At 41.4% G+C, this 9,534-nt stretch overlaps 1 protein-coding gene across 1 annotated transcript in view; it reads right to left on the reverse strand.

The window, feature by feature from the left end:
• Window positions 1–9,534, reverse strand: part of LOC118332117 (E3 ubiquitin-protein ligase RNF43) — an 80,064-nt gene that overhangs the window by 19,714 nt on the left and 50,816 nt on the right. The gene's annotated exons all lie outside the window — the stretch shown is intronic.

A 9,534-nucleotide genomic window follows, 5' to 3' on the forward strand; every position in this document is an offset into this window, starting at 1 on the left:
GATTGGTTATTTTCGTCCGGGCCCGGTGGATTCTTGCAAATGCCATTAGGAGCACTAGGAGGAGCCAGAGGAACCAGATTTTTTCACAGATTATCTGTCTCGTGTACTACTACAACAAATTTCTTTTTTTTTTTACTTAAGTTACCAACTACAGCTTTAAATTAAATAATTAGTGCAAAGTTAATGAAGACAGTTTAGTTCACTGAATTTGAGATAACAGTTACATTTAAGGCATTAAGTTAAAAAACAACTGTTCAGTAATTGAGAAATGTTACAGGTAGAGTTATTTTTCTCTTTCTCAATTTGACAAGTCTGCCCTTAATCTGACATAAAGAACTGGCTGCTGTTGGAGCCACTTTTTGACCAGAGTTAATACAAAGACTGCACGTGTGTGAGAATAAGGGCTTGATTTTAAACAGATCATTGTCACGTTTAGCATTGTTTTCATTCAGCAGGACATACATTTAACTCAAGTCAAAAGGCTTCAACTCAAGTTAACTCATGTTAAGTTATGAATCTGAAAATAAAAACTTACATACACAGTTGATTCCACTAAATTCCCGTATGATGTTTTACAGTATCGTACATTTTGCCTATTTTTCTTTGTTTTAAAATGTTGAGAAGAACAAGTCAAACTGTATCGGAAACAATGGGACTTTGTTAGCTTTTCAAAGGAAAAATAGGACTCTGGATAAAATATTAACTTGTTAAGAGGGACATATTTTGCAATCCACACATACACACATGCAGGTGATATTCCAACAGCTTCTATTTTGGAGATGTACTTCCCACCGAGCGGCGCTGTAGACATCTCACTGTTTGTGCATAAAAGTTTCGCGGTGATGAACACGCCTACAGTAACTATGCACAACCAGTACACAAGCCATGTGTCATCTCAGTGAGGGGAGAGGAAAAGGGAAGAGCAGAAACGTGAGAAAGAGGGGAGCAACAAGCTGCTAATCGCCAGTCGCTGGGAAAAGAGAGCCAGCATCTGAAAACACCACCTCTCAAAGCAAACAACACATCTCCCAGATTTTATGTACGTGTGGGGAGGACAGTTTTCTTTGCCACCAGCTCAGAGTCAGTGTTTAGCTTAGCAACGCTGGCACCAAGTGAGAAAAAACCGAGCGAGGACAAGACATGCGGACGAGAGCTGCAGCCACAACTGGGGTGTGTTTGGCTGAAAATATCCCGACAGATGCCGCAGGAGTAACGCACGCACCTTTAGGCCAGAGAATTTTCCGCCTATTTGAGGTGACAGGATGAGTGGAGAGAGTGCAGCACAGGAGCAGACCCAGCGCAGATCAGTCACACCTCGTTGGCTGGCGTGATGACAGCGCTGAACTGAGTTGAACGACAACAATGCTGCAGGTCAAGGTGACATCTGTTAGGCTGACCTGTAGGCCTGTCTAACCTCTGGGTTTTCGAGTCTTGCTGTGTTGAACTTGAAGACCTGCAGTTCAAATGCACATGCTCACCTCTAGGTTGAACTGTGTTTGATTGTTAATACACTCACAACTGTGTTTGCAACAGCCAGGAAGTGTTGTTTTGTAAATGTACTGTAGGAATGCAGTGTTGAGACCTTTCCTCTCAAGAGGACCTATAGAAGAGCAGCCCATTTCAGGTACTTTAGCCTTGTCATGGCCCCGCCCCCTTTTGTGTGAAAGCAGCCCCTTAATGGCTGGTGGTAAATGCAAATTTAATAGCATAAAATAAGGATATTGTATTGCTTTTTTGCACAGCCATGTAGTTGGTGATCAAGGATCAGCTTCGTCATATAGAAAAAAATGTAATAAATGGGGTTGAGAGTCTGCCTCCATCAGTGTGACATTTACACCTTATTGAATCTCATATATAGCAGATCTGTCACATGCTGTCGTTAAGACACTTTATTTTTCTGTTTTGGTCGTCTGTCCAACTGTAAACTAATTATAGCAGAACCGCTGTCTCTGTTTTGACAGCCATCTGTGCTTAAGCAACCTTTTACTAAAGGCAGAGAGAAAGAGAAAACAGGTCGATTTTAGCTCCACTTCCTACATTACTTTCTGCTCTTTACAAGGTTCATTATTAGAAGGTAGGTCAACTCAATTCATAGGAATTATTAAGGTTAAAATACCCTCTGCTCCAGACTGTCAAACCAAACTCTATTCTAAAAGCTTAGTAAAGTTTTATAGCAGGGTCATATTTTTTCACAGTATAAACTGGAGTTACACAATCACTAAGACGCTTTCTGACTCTCTTTGAACTACAAGTACAATCGCCACACATCATTCACTCAGTGACATGTTTGCCACAGACCTACGCACGTTGACTGTCCGTCTCCACAGTTATCATTTATATCCTCTCTGAGGATGGCCTAAAGCCATAGATCTCTTCTTTTACTGTCCTTCACTCTTAGGGGAAGAAAAGAAAATGATAAATTCGGGTTATTTATCGTTTAATTTGCAAAATGTAACACAGGAGCTTTTAGGCATGGGGCCACTAGGCACTTTGCTTGTTTCACCCAAAAAGTTATGTATGAACGCTACCCTCTATTTTCATCCATCCCATGAAATTTCTGTTACCATGCTGTCCTTTTGTATCCCACCCGCTCACCTGAGCATACAAATTAAATTCAGTGCTTGTTTTCCAATTCTCTTTTTTGGCCTCACAGAAAGCACAGTTCCAAAAGCCACACATGACTGTGAAATGCAAAGCACACCACTTGTTTTTGAAGTGTTGACAAAAAGAGGAATGCACTTTCCCACTGAGGAGGGAAACCTGAAGTATTCCTCTCATTGTTGAGCCTCTCACAAAGGCCAAGCTCTCTGTGAAAGGTCTCCCCCAGCGATAAAGGCTTGTTCCAATGCTTGCTAATCCCTCCCGATTGCACAGGGCTTGTGTTAAAAGTACACTACTGTACAGTAGAGTTACCGCCCCGCCCCCGTCCACAGATTCCACTATGTCTGTGAATTTGCACCAGGTGGTGACCTCACCAGGTTTCCCGTACATAACTAGGCACTCGGGTGTAAAGGGAGGACACCGGTGTAAGCACCAGATGTGCTCGGCCCGCCAGATCTGCTCGGGTCCTGCGATAACAGATGATGTAACACATATGAATAGCTGTAGTGCCTGATCCGTACATCCTGCCCGATCGGTACTGAGCACGTGCAACTCTTAAAAGAGATGCAATGAAAGCAAGATGGCTGACTCTTCTGGATGCAGTCTGATGAGGTATTTGTGAGACATTTAACGACGATAAACAACGACAAACACAGTTTAAATAACTTAGCTAATGTTAACAAAAGTGGCATCAAGGTTTTGTTAAGTTATTAATATTACCTTAGTTAATACTGAGAAGTAAGGAATTTGTACATTAAAAAATCAAATATGGCATATTTAGAATTTCTTTTTTCCTGAGCTGATTATGGAAGTAGTTAATCTTGTTTCCTCATCTCTGTTGAGAGTTTCACATGGGCGGCACCGATCGGGCAGGACAACACACACCAGTATGAATACAGCAACTATCTGTAACTAATGAGCAGAAAATCTTCCTGAAACTGTGCACAAGCCCTCCCTGAGAAGCCGAGGTCAATAAGCAGAAACTCGAGGTTCATTTTGGAGGCTGGAACTTGAATGACATTCCTGTTGCTCAGGGCTGTTCCTTGTCCAAAGTATTCTTTGGCCGGGTCCCATGGGAATGTGCTCCCCTGTTTGTGTGACGACAACAGAAGACTTATCACCCTGTTTTCCTGTCCTTGGACTTTGAACACAGCAGATAAGTCATGAACATCCATGACTTTTGACGTCTGATTTGCGCTCTCAGACTTTATTCCATGTTTAGTTGACCCAAGAAAACTGAAGATGACAGTATTTTACTGTGCCTGAGCACATCTCTCCACTTCACTTGAGTAATTCTTGATGAATTCTACAGGCAGGGGTGTGCAGACCAAAATAACAGTGTTTTGGGTTGAAAATGATTACGAGTGTCTGGGTGAAAGCATAGTGTCACCCTCTAAAATGTCATGGTTTACCGCTAAAAAGGTGGAAAGTGACCCAATGTATCAGCATAGCATTTTTATTTATAATACGATCCAATGGCTCCCTCTTCACCCCATTACACATGCATTCATGCAGCTTAGTTTAGCATGTTACCACAAACCAAAGTATTAGACCTGCTGGTGGCTCTTGATGAAACGTTAAGGGATCATCAAAGTTACCATATTAAACCAAACACTGGCTCTACATAGGCCCTTTGGGATTTTGCATTTTTGTTCGGCGGCCACTGTAGTTTCTCCTACACACTTGGAAGTGGAGGGTGAAGCGAGGGGGCTGTAATCGGCAACTACACTGCTAGATGCCACTAAAATTCTTTGAAATTACCCTACCTACTATATATAGATTTATTGTACACACAAGCTTTAATCTGAAATGTGCTAGTCTTTTGCTACTACTGGGGAGGGGGTTATGATTCTGCTTGTGTAGGATGGTGGATAAGGGAAAGGTGACAAAGGTGGCCATTGTTCAGCTTTATTAAAAACCCTGTGAGTGTGGTTTCCCTTTTAATATCTGCGTCATCATGAAAGGAACAAGAGACAGAGGACACTGGCTCAGGAAAATACCTCTGCAGTCACTACAGTATCTATCTCAAAATAAAGACAAAATAAGTGAGATAATCCTAAGAGACTGGCTAATCAAACTACAAATTACATCATGGCTATGGTAAGAGCCATAATGAGTGCACTGACTGAAAAAAAGGCAGTCATTAAGCTGCTGGGCTCAAAGCTAAGTACTTCCTACTGAGTTATCTTCACATTGATATGGTGAGCTATGACAGTGCCTAACTTTAGCAACAGAGGAAATGGGAGGGAAAAGACTGCATCGTCAGGGTCAAACAGGCACGAACAGAGGAACGTGGTTAGTTAATCTTGTTGTAGGAATGACAAATATAGTGCCAGAGGGAGGAACTATCTCAAAACCCGCAGCAAAACAGAGTCACTGAACAGTTAAAGCAGGAGAAATATTTGGAACGTCAGTGGGTCCCGCACTGTGCCCCAGTAATGAGGCCGCCCATTCACACTGCTGCTGGATAAAAAAGGGAGGCTTGAGAGACATGAGCCCAAAGCTACTTGTGCATCACTTCTAAAGCCGTTCAAGATGAAACCATCATTGGGTGTAAACCTGACCAGGAGCAGAAGGAATATGACTCGTACCGTTTGCTCATTGGACTGAAAAATTGATTTTGAAATGTCCCCACGTGGTTTTCAAACTTTTTATGCAGTGAACTACACTTTATCTCACATTGGAAACAGTAAGAATGCTGTGGTGTGTGTGTGTGTGTGTGTGTGTGTGTTTTGTATGCTTCAAAGGTTAAAAAGAATAATCTAAGGTGCATGCATGGTCCTTGCCGGTCTATTAGCAAAGCATGGCCAAGGTTGCAAAATTTGAGTCCAGCTTTGACTAGCAGAGGAAAGAAACAGAAAGTCATAGTTTATCCCTTTGAAGACAACCGTGCAACTGTCTGGCACACACAAGCAAATAATGAATTTTCTTGGGAGAGAAATCAAAGCAAAACCCAGAAGTCTGCTAACACTGGTGCATTTCATACTGGCCAAAATGTCCATTGTGTACCTGCTGCTTTTTGCATTTACTCTCAAAAGCTGAAATATCCCCCCTTTTCCAGATGTTCCCCTGTGTTCCTCCTCCTTGACTCGTCTCTGATGAACTGGAGACGTTGGACTCGGCTACCGAAGGAAAAGAAGCCAAAGGCAGCTGCCATTGCGTTTCCAGCCCCTGTCTTTGCTAAAAAACAGCAGGCAGGAATAGCCTGAGGTCAGTGTCACCCCCTACAGACAATCAGACACTGTCATAAGGGCCGTGATTTATTCCTCCCTCAACGGGCTTCCCTTGTTTTCAACCACTTCCTGTCACTGGGGCTACTCTTCCTGGCCTGAAAGTTTGGGCCACACTAGAAGCCAGATTAAACCATTTGGACTAGTTTTCATGACTGGTTCTGCACAAAGTATACATATTAATATATATAGTTATAGATATATGGATCCTGGAACTGACAAAAGGAAATACAAGATCTGAGTAGTGTAAAATCTAAATCTAAATCTAAATTCCTTTAACCTCCAATCCTTTTTCCTTTTATCTCCAAGAAGTTGCTAAATAAATTAAAACTTTTTCAACTCCTAAGTTTTCATATATATATTTGAATTATTTTCACATTAACACAAGCTAAATCTCCTCTCTGTTCCCTATTTTCTACATTGTTCCATTTTCTTTATGTATATGACAATGACATGGGCATGCTCATGTTATGGACTGCAGATGAAAATGAGCTTAAAGCTAAGTTTGGTGTACATCAAATGGAAAATCAAATGATAAATAAACCAATGTATTACCAGAGCAACAGTTTGTCCAGGGTGGGAGTGTATGATTAGTTACTGCCTTTGTTGGTTTTTCTTGGCTCCATATACAGTGTATTGTATACTGTACATATACACACACATATAAATATACACAGTACACCCAGCTAAAACCTATAGCAGTCGAATACAGTATATACAGCAATAAGTCCTCCCTTCATGAAGGCCAGAATGTTTTTGTTTACAGAGTGTTCATTCAACTGTATGCTCATTTTGGAGGCTGCAGTCTGTAGTGTGGTTGAACTGTGTTGCATTGTACACTGATACATGTTTCTATTATTTTGTCCAGCCCATTTATATCAGTGAAGACAGGCTAGCATTATAACCTTGGTCATATTCAATTTGACAATCATATCTTGTGATTGCATCTTGATCCTAGTGACTGCCTCCTCAGAAAGTGGCCATCTTTCTAATGGCTTGAATGCCAAATGCATGTGTAGTAATGTGATCCAATAACACACACACACACTGTATCCACACACACATACAGTACGCACACACACAGCCACATGCACATTAAAACCCCAGTTAAAGAAAATAGGATTACAGCACAATCAGGCCAAAAGCCTTTTCATCTGAGAGGAGCAGAATCAATAAGCAAGGCTTTCTATGAGAGTCAACAAGTTCAGACATGGGCCAAAGACTCAATCACTGTAAGAGCTGTTCTCACAAAACCATGGATTCTTACTGATGGTGATTCACAGAGCTGCAGTTTGACTGGGAGAAAGTCAGATTACAGCATTTATTCAGAGCAAAGTGAGCCTGGTGTGGAGTTCAGAGTAGCCCTCCTGGCACCACTGCGATGCGTTTTTCTCGTTGAGTCATGTGTTGCTCTGTGACTTAGCTTGAGAACCTTTCCAGGGCTTTAGTGTAAACAGAAAAGGCAGGCAGGCTAGTGGAAAGCAGACAGATCACTTCTAGCACAACATGCTGGCAGAGAGAGCCCATGGCCTCTGCTCGTGTTGTGTTGTGTAATGATGCAAAACCACTGGAGCAGTGGAAGGTTTTGATTCAGGCAATTGCATAGAGAGTGAGCTGTATCTGAGACTACGATCGGTAGGAAATAACTGCACAAAGAGGAGACTTGGACACTAGATTTTTCTGGTTCACTTTCTTTAAGGTTACTTTGCAGAAGTGTGTAAAGAAGCAAGCCGTCATCACTCTGGTGTTTCGGAGCTTTTGCTATGAATAATATGGAGCCTATAGTTAAAAAAGAGGAGCAAATACAATTCATTTGGGTTTGGGGGAAAAACACCCAATATTAATGAGCTGCATGCAAGTATTATATATGTGTTAAGTTGGATAAAATAATGATGATAATGAAAAAAATCACTATAATATGCCTTTAAAAGAAGTGTTATTTATTGACGCCCTGTTGTTTTTATTATAATATTTCTTATATTTCTTTAGGGGATCTCTACCTGGGTGCAATGAATAATATCCTAAAATAAGGCTATCATATATATGAGTATCAGATTTTTACTACACGATCATCATAATTATCATATCCAAAAGGATTCATGATAATGATATCATCACATTATGGATGGAAAATTAGAAAAAAATAAAATAATAATGCTATAAGTCAAGTTCATCTTTACCTTTTATAGTGTGTTTTGTCTGTTTTTTTGGCAAATTAATTATATTACAATTACAGTGTGTGAACCGCAAAGCGAGAACAGAAAAAAATGGAAGTTATTTAAGAGGCACTGGATTATTTACACACATTTATATGTATATTATTAACATGATATCAGAATTTCTTTTTTTTGGTCAATATCGCTATACACCCCTATATTGAAATTTTTTATTATTAAAGACTCCAAAGTTTCTCTGCAGCAGCAGCTCTTCTACTGAAGGAAAGTGCTCCTTTCAAACAGATAGGTGAAAGTGGGTGAGAGGTGGTGGTAGTGCAGAGTGTACCAGGAGAGGGCGATGGTCAGAGGCCTAATGCACCACTTCTTATTAAGACTATCTGGAGATACTGTCAGACATGTCTGATACTGTCCTCTTAATCTCAAGATGTCCTGCACTATCCTAAGAGATAAACCTGAGAGATACTGTGAGATAACCATCCATTCAGTAAAAACAAAGAGCATTAGAGAGAAATCACTGCAAAATCAGCAAAGGAATCTCCCTTGTTCATGATGCTGCTGGGGATAGGAGCCTCTGAAAACCAAAATAAAAACAAAGGACAACAATGAAACCTTATCCTTCAAGGTTTTGAGCTTCACTTTGTTTGGTTTACAGTCTATTCTGAGTGTGTGTGGTGCAACACGAACCCTCTGTGGCCGTCAGAGTATCTATAGATCAGCGGGGCGGGTTACAGTCAGACTAAACTGTAAACAAGTCCCATCCAGAGACCACGGCTGACCCAGCACCGCACATCCCCAAACCGTCTGATTCATCTGCTTCAAAAGGCCGAGAGCAAACTCCTCAACAGCTGCATGATGAATCCCCAATAAATCCACCAGGACCAAAAAGCTTTGAATCTCGTTAAAGGAAGCAAGGATGCAGGTGGCTGGAGTGGAGTTTACTGCAACACATACTTTCCAGAAGACCAAAACAACAAGAAAGACACCCCCCCACCACCACCACCACCCTCCCCTCGCTCCCTCCTTCACTTCTCCTGATTTCAAAGGCGATCTGCAGGGAGGGAGAAAGCACTCGGAAGCAGCAGCCTTTTGTTCAAGGGTACTTTTGCATGAGGGAGAGACCGTGTTTTGTTTATGGGACAACATAGTGTTTCCATTAAAGCTTTAATCAGAACTGTTTTCTGGAGTCAGCCTTGAGTGACACCCCCCGCCCCCCCGCCTCTGGCCCGCTTGGTTTGGTTCCCACTGAAGGAGCAACAGGAGGAGGAAGAAAAGAGCGGGGAAGTGTGGGAATGTCTCTACATCGTCGCCACGGCGGGCAGCTCCTAAACATGGCTTTAAATTAGGGGAAAAGAAAACACAGGCTAAAAAAAGGCAGTCGCCTAACTATACTCCTGCCTGCTAATTTGTCACCACTTGAAAAACGAGGAAAAAATAGCAACAGTTTTAAATCACACTACGTTAAAGTTAGAATATGCCAGTGTGTATGGTAGAATACTTAAAAAAAACAAAAAAACATATACATATAT

The sequence above is a fragment of the Morone saxatilis genome, unplaced genomic scaffold (assembly GCF_004916995.1).
Source record: "Morone saxatilis isolate NCDOM2014 unplaced genomic scaffold, NCSU_SB_2.0 Contig20, whole genome shotgun sequence".
Lineage (NCBI taxonomy): Eukaryota > Metazoa > Chordata > Actinopteri > Moronidae > Morone > Morone saxatilis.